The sequence below is a fragment of the Phocoena sinus genome, chromosome 13 (assembly GCF_008692025.1).
Source record: "Phocoena sinus isolate mPhoSin1 chromosome 13, mPhoSin1.pri, whole genome shotgun sequence".
In the NCBI taxonomy this organism is placed as follows: Eukaryota; Metazoa; Chordata; class Mammalia; order Artiodactyla; family Phocoenidae; genus Phocoena; species Phocoena sinus.
The window spans coordinates 63,205,160-63,224,978 of record NC_045775.1 but is presented as its reverse complement, the minus strand read 5'-3'; the positions used below and the strand labels follow the sequence as shown (position 1 = coordinate 63,224,978).

Here is a 19,819-nt window from a genome sequence, read left to right as displayed (position 1 = left end):
GCAGTCTACGTGAAAAAGAATTCAGAATAATGATAGTAAAGATGATGCAAAATCTTGGAAATGGAATAGAGAAAAGGCAAGAAACATTTACCAAGGACCTAGAAGAACTAAAGAGGAAACAAGCAATGATGAACAACACAATAAATGAAATTAAAAATACTCTAGAAGGGGTCAATAGCAGAATAACTGAGGCAGAAGAACGGATAAGTGACCTGGAAGACAAAATAGTGAAAATAACCACTGCAGAGCAAAAGAAAAAAGGATGAAAAGAACTGAGGACAGTCTCAGAGACCTCTGGGACCACATTAAACGTACCAACATTAGAATTATACAGGTCCCAGAAGAAAAAGAGAAAAACAAAGGGACTGAGAAAATATTTGAAGAGATTATAGTTGAAAACTTCCCTACTATGGGAAAGGATATAGTTAATCAAGTTCAGGAAGCACAAAGAGTCCCATACAGGATAAACCCAAGGAGAAACACGCCAAGACACATATAAATCAAACTATCAAAATTTAAATACAAAGAAAATATATTAAAAGCAGCAAGGGAAAAACAACAAATAACACATAAGGGAATCCCCATAAGGTTAACAGCTGATCTTTCAGCAGAAACTCTGCAAGCCACAAAGAAGTGGCAGGACATATTTAAAGTGAGGAAGGGGCTTCCCTGGTGGCACAGTGGTTGAGAGTCTACCTGCCGATGCAGGGGGCATGGGTTTGTGCCCCGATCCAGGAAGATCCCACATGCCGTGGAGCGGCTGGGCCTGTGAGCCATGGCCGCTAAGCCTGCGCATCTGGAGCCTGTGCTCCGCAACGGGAGAGGCCACAGCAGTGAGAGACCCGCGTACCGCAAAAAATAAAATAAAATAAAAAAATAAAGTGACGGAGAAAAACCTACAACCAAGATTACTCTACCCAGCAAGGATCTCATTTAGATTTGATGGAGAAATTAAAACCTTTACAGACAAGCAAAAGCTGAGAGAGTTCAGCACCACCAAACCAGCTTTACAACAAATGCTAAAGGAACTTCGCTAGGCAAGAAACACAAGAGAAGGAAAAGACCTATAATAACAAACCCAAAACAATTAAGAAAATGGGAAGAGGAACATATATATCGATAATTACCTTAAATGTAAATAGATTAAATGCTCCCACCAAAAGTCACAGACTGCTTGAATGGATACAAAAACAAGACCTGTATATATGCTGTCTACAAAAGACCCATTTCAGACCTAGAGACATATACAGACTGAAAGTGAGGGGATGGAAAAAGATATTCCATGCAAATGGAAAGCAGAAGAAAGCTGGAGTAGCAATTCTCATATCAGACAAAATAGACTTTAAAATAAAGACTATTACAAGAGACAAAGGAGGACACTACATAATGCTCAAGGGATCGATCCAAGAAAAAGATATAACAATTGTAAATATTTATGCATCCAACATAGGAGCACCTCAATACATAAGGCAAATACTAACAGCCATAAAAGGGGAAATCGGCGGTAACACATTCATAGTAGGGGACTTTAACACCCCACTTCCACCAATGGACAGATCATCCAAAATGAAAATAAATAAGGAAACACAAGCTTTAAATGATACATTAAACAAGATGGACTTAATTGATATTTATAGAACATTCCATCCAAAAACAACAGAATACACATTTTTCTGAGGCGCTCATGGTACATTCTCCAGGATAGATCATATCATGGGTCACAAAATCTAGCCTTGGTAAATTTAAGAAAATTGAAATTGTATCAAGTATCTTTTCCGACCACAACGCTATGAGACTAGATATCAATTACAGGAAAAGATCTGTAAAAAATACAAACACATGGGGGATAAACAATACACTACTTAATAACCAAGTGATCACTGAAGATATCAAAGAGGAAATAAAAAAATACCTAGAAACAAATGACAATGGAGACATGACGACCTAAAACCGACAGGATGCAGCAAAAGCAGTTCTAAGAGGGAAGTTTATAGCAATACAATCCTACCATAAGAAACAGGAAACATCTCGAATAAACAACCTAACCTTGCACCTAAAACAATTAGAGAAAGAAGAACAAAAAAACCCCCCAAAGTTAGCAGAAGGAAAGAAATCATAAAGATCAGATCAGAAATAAATGAAAAAGAAATGAAGGAAACGATAGCAAAGATCAATAAAACTAAAAGCTGGTTCTTTGAGAAGATAAACAAAATTGATAAACCATTAGCCAGACTCATCAAGAAAAAAAGGAAGACTCAAATCAATAGAATTAGAAACGAAAAAGAGGAAGTAACAACTGACACTGCAGAAATACAAAGGATCATGAGAGATTACTACAAGCAACTCTATGCCAATAAAATGGACAACCTGGAAGAAATGGACAAATTCTAAGAAATGCACACCCTGCCGGGAGTGAATCAGGAAGAAATAGAAAACATGAACAGACCAATCACAAGCACTGAAATTGAAACTGTGATTAAAAATCTTCCAACAAACAAAAGCTCAGGACCAGAGGCCTTCACAGGTGAATTCTATCAAACATTTAGAGAAGAGCTAACACCTATCCTGCTCAAACTCTTCCAAAATATAGCAGAGGGAGGAACACTCACAAACTCATTCTACGAGGCCGCCATCACCCTGATATGAAAACCAGACAAGGATGTCACAAAGAAAGAAAACTACAGGCCAATATCACTGATGAACATAGATGCAAAAATCCTCAACAAAATACTAGGAAACAGAATCCAACAGCACATTAAAAGGATCATACACCATGATCAAGCTGGGTTTATTCCAGGAATACAAGGATTTTTCAATATACGCAAATCAATCAACGTGAAACACCATATTAACAAATTGAAGGACAAAAACATATGATCATCTCAACAGATGCAGAGAAAGCTTTTGACAAAATTCAACACGCATTTATGATAAAAACCCTGCAGAAAGTAGGCATAGAGGGAACTTTCCTCAACATAATAAAGGCCATATATGAGAAACCCACAGCCAACATCATCCTCAATGGTAAGAAACTGAAACCGTTTCCACTAAGATCAGGAACAAGATAAGGTTGCCCACTATCACCACTCTTATTAAACATAGTTTTGGAAGTTTTAGCCACAGCAATCAGAGAAGAAAAGGAAATAAAAGGAATCCACATCGGAAAAGAAGTAAAGCTGTCACTGTTTGCAGAAGACATGATACTATACATAGAGAATCCTAAAGATGCTACCAGAAAACTACTAGAGCTAATCAATGAATTTGGTAGAGTAGCAGGATACAAAATTAATGCACAGAAATCTCTGGCCTTCCTATAAACTAATGATGAAAAATCTGAAAGTGAAATTAAAAAAACACTCCCATTTACCATTGCAACAAAACGATTAAAGTATCTAGGAATAAACCTACCTAAGGAGACAAAAAACCTGTATGTGGAAAATTATAAGACACTGATGAAAGAAATTAAAGATGATACAAATAGATGGAGAGATATACCATGTTCTTGGATTGGAAGAATCAACATTGTGAAAATGACTCTACTACCCAAAGCAATCTACAGATTCAATGCAATCTCTATCAAACTACCACTGGCATTTTTCACAGAACTAGAATTAAAAAATTTCACAATTTGTATGAAAACACAAAAGACCCCGAATATCCAAAGCAATCTTGAGAATGAAAAATGGAGCTTGAGGAATCAGGCTCCCTGACTTCAAATTATACTACAAAGCTACAATAATCAAGACAGTATGGTACTGGCACAAAAACAGAAATATAGATCAATGGAACAGGAACGAAAGCCCAGAGATAAACCCACGCACACAGGGACACCTTATCTTTGATAAAGAAGGCAAGAATATACAGTGGAGAAAAGACAGCCTCTTCAATGAGTGGTGCTGGGAACACTGGACAGGTACATGTAAAAGTATGAAATTTGAACACTCTCTAACACCATACACAAAAATAAACTCAAAATAGATTAAAGACCTAAATATAAGGACAGACACTATCAAACTCTTAGAGGAAAACATAGGCAGAACACTCTATGACATAAATCACAGCAAGACCCTTTTTGACCCACCTCCTAGAGAAATGGAAATAAAAACAAAAATAAACAAATGGGACCTAATGAAACTTAAAAGCTTTTGCAAAGCAAAGGAAACCATAAGACAAAAGACACCCCTCAGCATGGGAGAAAATATTTGCAAATGAAGCAACTGACAAAGGATTAATCTCCAAAATTCACAAGAAGCTCATGCAGCTCAATAACAAAAAAAGAAACCCAATCCAAAAATGGGCAGAAGACCTAAATAGACATTTCTCCCAAGAAGATATACAGATTGCCAACACACACATGAAAGAATGTTCAACATCATTTATCATTAGAGAAATGCAAATCAAAACTACAATAAGATATCATCTCACACCGGTCAGAATGGCCATCATCAAAAAATCTACAAATAATAAATGCTGGAGAGGGTGTGGAGAAAAGGGAACACTCTTGTACTGCTGGTGGGAATGCAAATTGATACAGCCACTATGGAGAACAGTATGGAGGCTCCTTAAGAAACTACAAATAGAACACCTATATGGCCCAGCAATCCCACTACTGGGCATATACCCTGAGAAAACCGTAATTCAAAAAGAGTCATGTACCAAAATGTTCATTGCAGCTCTATTTACAATAGCCAGGACATGGAAGCAACCTAAGTGTCCATCGACAGATGAATGGATAAAGAAGATGTGGCACATATATACAATGGAATATTACTCAGCCATAAAAAGAAACGAAATTGAGTTATTTGTAGTGAGGTGGCTAGACCTAGAGTCTATCATACAGAGTGAATTAAGTCAGAAAGAGAAAAACAAATACCGTATGCTAACACATATATATGGAACTTAAGGAAAAAATAAAAAGGTCATGAAGAACCTAGGGGTAAGACGGGAATAAAGACACATGCCTACTAGAGAATGAACTTGAGGATACGGTGAGGGGGAAGGGTAAGCTGTGATAAAGTGAGAGAGTGGCATGGACATATATACACTACCAAACGTAAAACAGATAGCTAGTGGGAAGCAGCCGCATAACACAGGGAGATCAGCTCGGTCACCTAGAGGGGTGGTATAGGGAGGGTGGGAGGGAGGGAGACGCAAGAGGGAAGAAATATGGGAACATATGTATATGTATAACTGATTTACTTTGTTATAAAGCAGAAACTAACACACCATTGTAAAGTCATTCATAGTCCAATGAAAATATTAAAAAAAATTTAACTTTATCTTAACATAGAAACTGTGTATTAATTCTATTCTATCACTCTGCTTCTAGAAGGATTTGTTATGACTATATTGGAGTTTCAAACAGGTACTTTAGGCAGAAACTAGAACACAATGAAAAGCTTGAGAATTCTCTTTTCCAGCTCATAACTAATGTTTTATGTTTGATCAGTCTGGCTGAGGTCACTTTTTAATTAAGGTCACAAGGAAATTTTTATGATTTCATATTAGAAAAGATGTGCTTCTTGTTTAAAACAAACATGAAAAATTAAAAAGAAAAAATGCATAATCCCATAATCTTAAAGTAATCTGCTAATATTTAATTTTGTTCCAGTCATATAAATACATGTAAATATTATATCTTGCTTTTTACCTCTTAGCATATAATGAAATTTATCCTTGGGTTCCAAGATACTGCTTTTGGCTGTTGTTTGCCTCCATATATGTGTGATTGTGAAGAGTAATATAAAATTAGACTGCTTTATAAAAATGTAAGAAACACTGGTAAACATTTAATTAAATATTACTAAAGCTCTCATTTTATTCTCTCATGGAGGTCTCTTTGTTTGGTAGTTAGCTTGTGTTGTTCATTTGCCCCACTGCTGAAAATGTGGGCAACTGGAAATAATGAGAGGTCAAAAATACAGAGAAATCATTCATCTTCAGCTTTTTCTCCATAAACAAAAACTGAATAAATACGACCTCTTTTGTACTGACAGTAGTAAACTATCCCTTTTCTTTGATCCGAATATACACCCAGACATTGAGAGAAAAAGATGGGAAAGGGAGGGGGAACGAAAGAAAAAACAGGGAGAGAGAGAGAAAGAGCAGACACAAACACAGCAAGAACATGAGAGAAAGAGAGGAGAAAAGGAGTAACCAGAAAAACAAGAGAGATACACAGCAGAGATAGTGAGACAAGAGACAGCATGGGGTGGGGTGGAGGAGAGCACAAGTGCACAGAATGCAGGTGCACAGAGGTAGAGAGAAAGAACACAGAAGCAGACAGGGTGCAAAGATACTGTAATAAGAGAAAAGCATGAACTATAGAGCCTGGACAGCCTGCATAGACACAGCAGAGAGAGGCACAGAAAGAATGAGTCAAAGAAAGAGTAGGTGTAATCAAAGGAAGAACGGAAGAACAAGCAGGCAGTTGCACTTATTCCCTTATACTGACTCTTAACCCCTCAAATGTACATGTCCTAGGTGTTCAGGAAAAAATGTTCAGGAAAAAAAAGCATTAGCATATCTAAGGAAACCTGGGTTAAAGATAAGGTAGGCAGTTCAAAAAAGAAGAAATACGGTCGATAAACACACAAAAGAAACTAAAAACTCCGTATGACTAAAGAAATGTGGATCAGGATAGATACCATATTTCTGGCCTATGTGGCAAACATTAACAAGAATGCTATTGGCAGGTATTGACCAAAATATTATTACACATTACTGGTGAACGAATAATTGAATCAACATTTCAGAAGGACAATTTAGTAGTGTGGATTAAACATTTTTAATGTGCACAATTGGTAACCCAGAAATTCCATGTTTAGAAATGTTTCTCAAGGAAATTGAAAAATTCAGAAAGATGTAACAAGACTACCCATCGAAGTGCAGATTATGATAAAGAGAAATTCAAAAACAAACTTAAATATCTGTCATTAGGAACTAACTAAGTATTATATTTATACAATGGAACCCATAAAGCTATTAACAATGACTACATAAATCTTTATTTACTGCATAGAAAGATGTCTGTGATATACTAAGTGCAGAGGTTTCATTTTTTTGAAAATGAATCCAAAAAAATGATTTCATTTTTTTGGACTGTTTTTCTCTCCATATACGAACATGATTGTGAAGACTGATATGAAATCAGCCTGTTTTATAAAAGTGTAAGAAACACTGGTAAACATTTAATTAAACATTAATAAAGCTCTCATTTTATGCTCTCATGGAGTTCTTCATTTGATATTTAGCTTCATTAGATTGCAGACCTAATAAAATAGATCCAAGATAGGCAGTAGGTATGCGAATCATAAAATATAAACCTGGAAGCTTATCTATAATGTTAATCATGACTATTTCAGGATGGTGAGAATTATGGGTGGTTTCCAAGGTCTTTATATTTTATATATTATCTAAACTCTTTATATTTAGTTAACTTTTTACCTTTATACTCAAAAGTAATAAAATATCTTTTTTGACAAAAGTATTTAGTAATAAAGAGAAGAGAGAGATGTAAAGTGGTAGAAGCATCAACCGCAGGCAAGTCCTCCACTCCACAGGCTATGATAAGGAAAGACATAAGCATCGTTCTAGCTGAGAGGAATGAGCCTACAGAAAAGGAAGAAATCGAATATAAAAGAGAGAGAGGAAACAAAACTGAGAAAACAGATAATGGATTTTAGAAAACATGACAGCACAGAGGCCTTAATGAACCTTTTCTTTCATAACTGAAAGACACAAACAAAAAGCATCAAAAAGTAAAAAAAAATAGGGCATCCCTGGTGGCACAGTGGTTAAGAATCTGCCTGCCAAGGCAGGGGACATGGGTTCGAGCCCTGGTCAGGGAAGATCCCACATGCCGTGGAGCAACTAAGCCTCTGTGCCACAGCTACTGAGCCTGCGCTCTAGAGCCCACGAGCCATAACTACTGAGCCCACGTGCCACAACTACTGAAGCCCACATGCCTAGAGCCCGTGTTCCACAACAAGAGAAGGCACCACAATGAGAAGCCTGTGTACCACAAGAAGAGTAGCCCCCGCTCGCCACAACCAGAGAAAGCCCGTACACAAAGACCCAACGCAGCCAAAATAACTAACTAAATAAATAAACAAATTTATTAAAAAAGTTAAAAAAAAATTCAGAATCTAGGGAACAGACTCAACTCACACCACAAAATTCCAGAAATAATACCTGAAGAAACAACTGGGAATAAATATAAGGAGCCACCACAAAGCTCTTCCTACACAAAGGACCATACAGAAGGGTAAAAGATCAGTCAACAATTCAAACTACCCCACTGGTATCTCAGAAAAGGGACTGAGGTAATAAGCGGCCTAGGAGAAAGGTAAATGTCCCAATTGGAGACATGTTCCCTGTGAAATAATAGCTCCTTATGCCCTTGCCAGAATGGTTTACTGTATGCCAGCTTTGGCCAGGAAGAAGTCAGAAAAAGGGATGGGAAATAACTTTTTAAGTCTAAATATATTAGTTTTATTACTAAGATTTGCTAGAAAAAATAAGGCCTCAGCCATATCACTGCCTACACAACAATGCTATGAAAGCAGCTACCAGGTGACTTTACAGTAGTGTAATAGCAAAACCCCAAGAGCATGTCCTATAGAACAAGATACTTTCCTCACCTCCACACTTGATAAGGTGGCCATCAATTTATGAGTTTGAAAACAGTGGCAGAGAAAAATGTCACCTACTGTAGCTGTCCAGAGTTCTAGAATCAATTACTATCTTTCTGCCTTGCCCAAACTCTGAGGGGCAAAAGAAATACAAGCCATACACAATCAGCCTTCAAGTTCACGTCCTAGGAAGGGGACTCAAGCAGTATCTTGTAAATAGGTAATAAGGTCATCAAATTGTGATCAAATAAATGGTTGTGATCAAATAAATGGTTTCCACAGAACCGTTTTGAGACAAAGGTAATCTGAAAACAAAAGAAAAGGATTTATGAAAATATTCTATAGCATTAAAGTGGAAGAAAGGGGGTTTCCCTGGTGGCGCAGTGGTTAAGAATCTGCCTGCCAATGCAGGGGACATGGGTTCAAGCCCTGGTCCAGGAAGATCCCATATGCCATGGAGCAAGAAAGCCAGGGTGCCACAACTACTGAGCCTGTGCTCTAGAGCCTGCGAGCCACAACTACTGAGCTCACACTCCGCAACTACTGAAGCCTGCATGCCTAGAGCCTGTGCTCCACAACAAGAGGAGCCACGGCAATGAGAAGCTCATGCACCACAATGAAGAGTAGCCCCCGCTCACCGCAACTAGAGAAAGTCCGGGCGCAGCAATGAAGACCCAATGCAGCCAAAGATAAATAAATAAATTTATAAACAAAAAAGTGGAAGAAAGGAAGGAAAAAAAGAAGGGAAAGAGAAAGAATTTATTTTGCCAGAAGGTTTACTCATTTTAGTCAATAAAGAATTTGTACTCTCACTCTAGAGAAAATTTAAAAAGAACATGGACTTAATAAAATGGATCCAAGATAAGCTCAGACAATAGAGGGAGACTAAAAGGTTGCTGACAAATTAACATACTTCATCAAAAAATTAACGAATGTCTGCCATGTGTTGGAAAACCAAGGACAGGTACCAAAGGAAAAAAACTGACAGAAATGAACGGAGACATAGACAATTCAATAGTAATAGCTGGAGACTGCAATATTACACTTTCAAAATGGATAGAAAAACTCGACAGACCAATAAGGAAATAGAAGGCTTGAACAACACTATAATCCAACTAGACCTAAAGACATATACATAATACTCCAACCAACAGAAGCAGAATACACATTCTTCTGAGGGCACATATAATGTTCTCCAGGAGAGACCATATGCTAGGCCATAAAACAAGTCACAATACATTTATAAATTATACAAAGTATGTTTTCTGACCACAATGGAATGAAACTAGAAATCAATAAGGAAATTTGGGAAATTCAAAAATACAGAGAAATAAATGACACACTCTTAACTACCAATGTTCAAAGAAGAAATCACAAGGGCAATTAGAAAATACTCTGAGATGAATGAAAATGAAAGCAAAACATACCAAAACTTATGGGATGCAGTGAAGGCAGAGCTTACAGAAATTTGTATCTGTAAATGTCCATATTAAAAGAAGAAAGATTTTGAAACTATAACCTCACCTTCAACCTTAAGAAACCAGAAAAAGAAGACCAAATAAAACCTAAAGCAGGCAAAATGAAGGAAATTATATAGATTAGAATGAAAATAAATGAATCAGAGAATCAAAAAAAGAGAAAAATCAAAGAAATCAAAAGTTGGTTCTTTGAAAAGGTCAACAAAAATGGACAAATTAGCTAGAACTTACCAAAGGGAAAAAGGGGAAAACTCAAATCATTTAAATTAAGAATGAACCAGGGGATGTTACTAACAATCACACAGAAATTAAAAAGGATCATAAGGGAATATTATGAACAATTACATGTCAACAAATTAGGTAACCTAGATGAAATAGACAAATTCCTAGAAAAACAACCTACCAAAACTGACTCAAGCAAAAATAGAAAATCTGAACAGGACAGAGGCTAATAAGGACAGCTAATAAGGACAGAGGCTGAGTCAGTAATCAGAAAACACCCCCCAAAGAAAAGCCCAGGCCCAAACTGGTGAATTCTAAAAAACATTTAAAGTAGAATTAACAACAACCATTCATAAACTCAAAAAACAACATCATCAAAACAGAATGAGAAGAAGGATCGCTTCCCAATTCATTCTATAAGGAGAATATTACCCTGATAAAAAAGGCAAAGATACAGTAAAACTACAGACCAATACTCCTTATGAATATAGAAGGAAAATCCACAACAAAATACTAGCAAACTGAATCCAGCAACACAGAAGAGGGATTATACATCAAAACCAAGAGGAATTTATCCCAGGAAGGCAAAGTTGGTTCAATATATGATTATCAATCAACGTAACACACCATATTCATAAAGAAAACATAGGATCATTTCATTATACATAGAAAAAGCACATGGCAAAACCCAAACCCTTCCAAAATAAAAAAACTCAACAAAACAGGAATAGAAGAGAACTTCCTCAACCTGATAAAGGGCATTTATAAAAAAAAACTCACAGCTAACATCATGCTTAATGATGAGAAAGATTTCTCCTTAAAATCAGAAACAAGACAAGGATACTCATTCTTAACACTTCTATTCAACACAGTACTGGAGGTTCTAGCAAGGGCAACTAGGCAAGAAAAAGAGATAAATGACATGATATCAGAAAGAAGAAGGAAAACTATCTCTATTTGCAAATGACACAATATTTTATACAGAAAACACTAAGGAACACACAAACAAACACAAATTACTCAAACTTATAAGCAAGTTCAGCAAAGTTGCAGGAACAAAAATAAATACAAAAATCAGTAATATTCCTGTACAACAAGGAAAATTCCCAAAATGAACTTAAGAAAACAATACTAGTTACATTGGTATCAAAAAGAATAAAATACTCAGGGATACTTTTAACAACAGAAGTGCCAAACTACAAAGAAGTGGAACCCACAAACATCACTGAAGAAATTAAAGATGACCTAAATAAATGGAAAACACCCTAGTTCGTGGATTAGAAGATTTAATATCGTTATGACAGCAGTACTCCCTAAATTTGTCTACAGTTTCAATGCAATCCCTACCCAAGATTCAAGTTGTCTTTTTTTTTTCTTTTTGGTACAAACTGACAAGCTGATCTGAATATTCCTATGACCTAAGAATAGATAAAACAATCTTGAAAAAGAAAAAACAAAGAGGATTCACACTAATTAGACAGTGTGGTAGTGGCATAAAGAGTGACATACAGATCAATAAAATAGGGTTTATAGTCTAGAATAAACCCTTACATTTATAATCAATCACTTTTGCTTTCATTCTTTTATTTTTATTTTTCTTATTTTTTTTTCTTATGATCAATTGATTTTTGCCAAGGGTGCCCAGACAATTCAATGGAAGAAAGAATAGTCTTTGCAACAAATGGTACTAAGACACTGGATATCCACGGGCAAAAGAATAAAACTGTACTACCTCAACGCCACACACAAAAGTTAACTAAAAAATGATCATAGAACTAAAAGTAAGAACTAAAATTATAAAACTTTTAGAAGAAAAAAAGAGTAAATATTTTGTAACCTTGGGTTAGACAATAGTTTTAGATATGACATGAAAAGCACAAGTGACAAAAGAAGAAACAAATTGTACTTTGTCAAAATTAAAACTTTTGTACCACAAATAAAATCATCAAGAAAGTGAAAAGGACGGCACAGAATGTAAGAACATGTTTGCAAAACATATCCTAATAAGGGACTTGTATTCAGAATAGACAAAGAAACACAACTCAGTAATAAAATGACAAATAAGCCAATTTTAAAATGGGCAAAGGATCGGAATAGACATTTCTCTAAAGGTAAACAAATGGCCAATAAGCATATGAAAAGATGCTCAACATCTTAGTCATTAGTGAAATGCAAATTAAAATCATTAAAAAGTGAGATACCTCTTCACACCCATTAAGACAGCTATTATCAAAAGACAGACAACAAGTGTTGACGAGGATGTAGACAAACTGAAATATGATCCAGATGGGAATATAAAATGGTGCAGCCACTTTGGAAAACACTTTGGCAGTTACTCAGAAGCTTAAACAGAGTTACCATATGATCCAGCAATTCTACTCCTAGGTATGTATGTAAGAAAATTGAAGAAACTTGTGCACACAAAAACCTGTACATTAATGTTTACAGCAGCATTTTTCATTATGGCCAAAAAAGCAGACACAATCCACATGTCCAACAACTCATGAATAAACATGTTGTATATGTATTTGAAATACTGTTTGTTACTGTTCCTAACAAACAACAAGTACTGATTCCTGCTACAAAATGGATGAACCTTGAAAATATTAAGTAAAAGAAGCCAGACACAAAAGGCCACATATTGCATGATTTGCTTATAAAAAATGTCCCCAATAGGCAAATCCATAGAAACAGAAAGTAGATTAATGGTTGAAGGCTAGAAAATGACTGTTAAGGGGCACAGGGTTTCTTTTTGGTATGACAAAAAGTTCTGGAATTAGTGGTGACGGTTGTATAACCTCCTCTGAATATACTAAAAACCACTGAATTGTATACTTTACAAGAATGAATTGTAAGGTATGTAAATTTTATTTTTAAAAAATCAATAGAGATTGACCAACACGGAGACATACCCTGGGAAAGTAAGAAAACTTAGATTTTAAAAACCCAACAACAATCCAGGATCCAATAGGGAAAAAATATTAGGGTTGCCTCTGGCACAGAAATATTAAATGTATATGCCCAGAAAGGGGGAGCAAATCTGACTGAGTTTTGAATTAAAGATTATTATTGAAAAGTTTTATACCCAAACAAGTTGTTATTTCTATACAAAGGTTACAGAATGATAATCTCAAATTTATAAGAACTGAAGAGATGCTCACTCCTGAACAACTGTTGAAAAATCTAGCTAAACAACAAAATTATTTAAATTAATAAACTCACAAACAGTTACACTGAAAAGACTCACGATACTGACCCTCTTTAAAAAACACATAAAAGGGCTTCCCTGGTGGCGCAGTGGTTGAGAGTCCGCCTGCTGATGCAGGGGACACGGGTTCGTGCCCTGGTCCGGGAAGATCCCACATGCCACGGAACGGCTGGGCCCGTGAGCCATGGCTGCCGAGCCTGCGCGTCTGGAGCCTGTGCTCCGCAACGGGAGAGGCCACAACAGTGAGAGGCCTGTGTACCGCAAAAAAAAAAAAAAAAAAAACCAACAAAAAAAAAGACATAAAATGGTGATTTTGCTTACAACATGGAAGAAAAATGTTATACTTCTTAAAAATAAAGCTAATCAATACAGTAGTAATATTACCATAATGAACTGAGACAACATTCACAAAATATAATGAATATTGTTATGCTGGGGGGAGTGTGTTTAGGTGGGGAGTGAGGAGAAGTAGGGCAAGTGCAACCAGTTTCTTAATTTTTCATATAATGGAGTCAATAGATACTATTTCATATCTGGGTGATACTTTGAGACAGTGGCTTAAGCATATTGGTTAATTACATGGCTGCTAAGTTAGCAAAAAAACAATTCAAAGAAAATCACATAGCAATAAAAAAAACTGAAAACAGTAAATCATTAAAAATGATAAGAAACCCTGAAGAACCAAAACAATTTTGAAAAAGACCAACAAAGTTGGAGGATTCACACTTCCTGATTTCAAAACAGTAATATAATAACAGTGTGGTACTGGCACAAAGATAAATGGATCAATGGACTAGAATAGAGAGCCCAGAAATAAACCTTTGTGCTACATGGTCAAATGACCTCTGACCCTTGACAAGGGACCAAGACCATTCAACAGGAAAAGAGCAGTCCCCTTAACAAATGGTGCTGGGAAAACTGGATATCCACATGCTCTTAAAAAGAATGAAACTGGAAAAGAAAAAGAATGAAGTTGGAGCCTTATCTTACATCATATACAAAAATTACCTCAAAATGGATTAAAGACCTAAAACCATAACATTCTTGGAAGAACACACAGTGGGAAAGCTTCATCGCATTGGACTTGGTAATGACTCCTTAGATATGAAACCAAAAAGCACAGGCAGCAAAAGTAAAACTCGACAACTGGGACTACATCAATATTAAAAATTTCTGGGCATCAAAGGACACAATCAACAAAGGTGAGAAGGCAACCCACTGATTGGGAGAAAAAATTATAAATCATATATTTGATAAGAGGTTAATACTCAGAATATGTAAAGAACTTCTACAACTCAATGACCAAAAAATAACACGATTCAAGAAGGAGCAAAGTACTTGAATAGACATTTCTCCAAAGATGATATACAAATGGCCAAGAAGTATATAAAAAGATGCTCAATATAATCATGAAAGAAATGCAAATCAAAAACTTATCACTTCATATGCATTAGGATGCCACTATAAAAAAAAACAGAAAATAACAAGTGTTGACAAAGATGTGGAAAAAGTGGAACCATTGTGTGCTGTTGGTGGGACTGTAAAATGGGCAGCTGCTGTTGAAAACAGTATGGTGGTTCCTCAAATAGTTAAAAATAGAATTACCATATAATCCAGCCATTCCACTTCCGGATATGTACCCCCCAAAATTGAAAGCAGGATCTTGAATGGATATTTGTACACTCTAGCATCATTATTCACAATGGTCTAAAGATGGAAGCAACACAAGTATCTATTAACGGATGGATGAATGAATGAACAAACAAAATGTGGTATATACATACAATGCAGTATCATTCAGTCTTAAAGAAAGGACAATCCTGCCAGATGGTACAACACTGATGATACTTGAGGACATTATGCTAAGTGAAATAAACTTATTACTTAAAGACAAACACTGTATTCCACTTACATGAGGTACCTAAAGTAGTCAAATTCTTAGAATGGTGGTTGCTAGGGGCTTGAGCATAAGGTGGAATGGGGAGTTGCTATTTGAGTCAGTGTAGAAATTCAGTTTTGCAAGATGAAAAGAGTCCTAGAGATGGGTGATGGTGATGTCTGCACAACAATATGGATGTATTTAATACCATTAAACTACACCATGCACAAAACCAAATTCAAAATGGATTAAAGACTTAAATGTAAGAACTGAACCCACAACCAAAAAAAAAAGACATAACTTCTTGAAGAAAACACAGGCAGTAAGCTCTTTGACACTGATCTTAGTACTTTTTTTTTGCATATGTCTCCTCAGGCAAGGGAAACAAAACCAAAAATAAACAAATGGAACTACATCAAACTAAAGAGCTTTTCCACAGTGCAGGGAACTATCATCTACTGAATGGGAGAAGATATCTGCAAGCAATCTATCTAATAAGGGGTTAATACCCAGAATATACAAAGAACTCATACAACTCAACATCAAAAACCCAAACAACCTAATTTTTAAAAATGGGAAAAGGATCTGAATAGACATTTTTGCAAAGAAGACATACAGATGGCCAAGAGGCACATGAAAAGATGCTCAACATCACTAATCATCAGGGAAATGAAAATCAAAACCACAATGAGATATCACCTCACACCTGTCAGAATGGCTATTAGCAAAATACAACAAATACTGGCAAGGATGAAGAGAAAAGGGAACACTCATGCACTGTTGGTGGAAATGTAAATTGGTGCAGCCACTATGGAAAACAGTTTGGAGGCTCCTCACAAAATTAAAAACAGAACTATCATATGATCCAACAATTACCATATGGGTATTTTTCTGAAGAAAACAAAAACACTAATTCAAAAAGATATACACACCCCTATGTTCACTGCAGCATTATTTACAATAGCCAAGATATGGAAGCAACCTAAATGGCCACGGATAAAGAAAACGTGGTGTATATATTTATGAAACGGAATATTGTTCAGCCATAAAAGGAATGAAATCTTGCCATTTGCAACAACATGGATGGACCTAGAGGGTATTATGCTAAGTGAAATCTAAAAAACAAACACAACAAAACAGAAACAGAGTTACAGATAGAAAACAAACAGGTGGTTGTCAGAGGGGAGGTGGTGAAGGGAGGAAAGAAATAGGTGAGGGAGATTAAGAAGTACAAACTTCCAGTTGTAAAATAAATGAGCCACGGGTATTAAGTGTACAGTGTGGAGAATACAGTCAATAACTATGTAATATCTTTGCATAGTGACATATCGTAACTAGACTTACCATGGTGTTTGAAATGTATAGAAATATCAAATCACTATTTTGTGCACAGGAACTAACATAATGTTGTAGATTAATCATACTTCAGAAAAAAAAACTCATATAAAGAGATCAGATTTGTGGTTAACAGAGGCAATGGGTGGGGGGGAGGGAGTGGGAATTGGTTGAGGGCAGTCAAACTTCCAGTTATAAGGTAAACAACTGTTAGGGATGTAATGTACAACATGATAAATAAAACTAACACTGCTCTATATTATATATGAAAAGTGATTAAGAGAGTAAATCCTAAGAGTTCTCATCACAAGGAAAATACTTTTTTCTATTTCTTAAATTTTGAATCTGTATGAGATGATACATATACACTAAACTTACTGTGATAATCATTTCATGATGTATGTAAGTAAAATCATGCTGTACTCAAACAAACAGTGCTGTATGTCAATTAAATCAATAGAACTGGAAGAAAAATAAAATAGAATTACAAGGAAAAAATGGTTAAGATGACAAATTTTGTTATGCATATATTATCACAATTAAAAATAATAAAGAAAAAGAAAGAAAACACGAGAATCAAATACTTAGGAATAACTTTAGACAAGAAGGTATAACACTTGTACATTGGCAACTACAAGACCTTACTGGAAGAAATTAAAGGCCTAAATAAATTGAAAAACATCCTGTGCTCATCGACTGGAAGACAATGTTGTTAAGATGGCAATAAACCCCAAAGCAAGCTAAATATTAAATGCAATTAATATAAAATTCCCAACAACCTTTTCAGCAGAAATTTTAAAAAGTTGATCCTAAAATTCATATGGAGACACAAGGGCCCTGATTGGCCAAAACAGTCTTTGAAAAGAACAAACTTGGAAGACTCATACTTCTCAATTTTAAAACTTACTACAAAGCTACAGTAACTAAATCAGTGCAGTAATGGCATATAGATCGGCATATAGATCAATGGAACAGAACTGAAAGCCTAGAAATAAACCCTCACATCTATGGTCAACTGACTTTTGACAAGGGTGCCAAGACCATTCAATGGAGAAAGAACAGTCTCAACAGCTGATTTTGGGACAATTCCACGTGGAAAGAATGTTTGACCCCTACCTCACACCATATAAAGTAAATTAACTCAATATACATCCAAGATGCAAATGAAAGAACTAAAAGTATAAAATTCTTGAAAGAAAATATACGGACAAATCTTCATGACTTTGGTTAAGAATCCACCTGACAATGCAGGGTTCAAGCCCTGGTCCAGGAAGATCCCCCATGCCAAGGAGCAACTAAGCCCGGGCCCCACACTACTGAGCCTGCACTCTAGAGCCCACGAGCCACAACTACTGAGCCAGCAAGCCACAACTACTGAAGCCTGCGCACCTAGGGCCCGTGCTCTGCAACGAGAGAAGCCACCACAATGAGAAGCCCACACGCCACAACGAAGAGTAGCCCCCGCTTGCCGCAACTCGAGAAAGCCTATGCACAGCAACGAAGACCAAAGGCAGCCAAAACTTAATTTTAAAAAATGGCCAACAAGCACATAAAAAGATACTTAACATCATTAGTCATTATACAAAGGGCAAGGCAAAACAAACCACAATCAAAATGACAATAAGTATGAGATACCACTTTGTACCTACTGGGATGGCAAAAAAAAAAAAAAAAAAAGTAAATAAAGAGTGTTGGTGAATATGGAGAAATTGGAACCCTTAGAAATTGTTGCTGGGAATGTAAAATGGTGTGGCCACTGTGAAAAACAGTTTGACGGTTCCTAAATAAGCTTAAAATAAAATTACCAAATGACCCAGCATTTTCAACTCTTATGTGTGTACCCAAAAGAACTGTATGTAGGTGTTCAAATAAAAACTTGTACACAAAAGTTCATATCAGTTCTATTCACAATAGCCAAAAGGTAGAAACAACCTAAATGTCCACGAATGGATGAACAGATAAATAAAATGTGTCTAAACATATAATGAAATATTATTCAGCCATAAAAAGCAATGAAGTACTGACAGATGCTAGGACATGGATAAATCTCAGAAAGATTATTCTAGAGTCAAAGAAGCTTGACACAAAGGCCACATATGATATGATTCCAATTAAATGAAATAACCAGAATAGGCAAGTTCACAGAGACAAAAAGTAAATTAGTGATTGACAGGGGCTGGTAGGAAGGGGGAATAGAGAGTAACTGCTTAGTGGGTATGAGGTTTCCACTAGGGTGATGAAAAAGCTCTGAAACTAGATAGTGGTGATAGTTGTAAAACACTGTGAATATACTCAGTGCCGCTGAACTGCATACTTTAAAATGATAAAACTGTAAACTTTGTTATGTATATGTATTTTAGTACACACACCAAAAAACCCTCTATCTTCATCCTTTCCCCCTACCTCCTCTATGGAACAAAAGGCCTCAATCTGTGTCTTTCCCAATTTTTGGCTTACTTTAAAAAAGAGTCTTATTGTACTATTTATATGTGTAATTACTATCATTTAATACCTACCAAAAACTCAATTGAGAAATAATATTTATGGTTAAATGTCTGAATGTTTTGTGCCTTCTTTCGGCTAAACCAGTGGTCTCCAAATTGTTTTGATCATGGGGTCCCACTGATAAAACATTTTTAAGTACAAATTACTAAAGTAGATATTTATTTATAAATTATATATTATTGCTGTACTCATACACTGTAAAACATATACAAAAATATAAACTTTAAAAGGTTCATACTCCAATGAACCATTTTGCAAGTATCCCTATTTGGAGAGCACCTGTCCAAATCAATTTTATCTTGGGTTAAAGTAATGGTCTGCAATTTACTGACCCCTTGAAATCTGCCTTTATGGAATTCCCTAAACAAAGGCCATATTAGCCTTATATGATTGTTGTTACTGAGAATGTACTGTAAGGATGCCGATGAGGATTTTGTTACACCACAATGCCTTCTTTATGAGGACAGATGAGAGAAATTTAAGAAGCCTTAGTATCAGAAATATCTGTAATGCTTTTGAAAATTTAGTTTGCTTTTATATTAGAGTTATGTAATTGATC

At 35.8% G+C, this 19,819-nt stretch overlaps 1 protein-coding gene across 2 annotated transcripts in view; it reads right to left on the bottom strand.

The window, feature by feature from the left end:
• ALMS1 (ALMS1 centrosome and basal body associated protein) overlaps positions 1-19,819 on the bottom strand; it is a 247,530-nt gene that overhangs the window by 25,546 nt on the left and 202,165 nt on the right. The window lies entirely within an intron of this gene.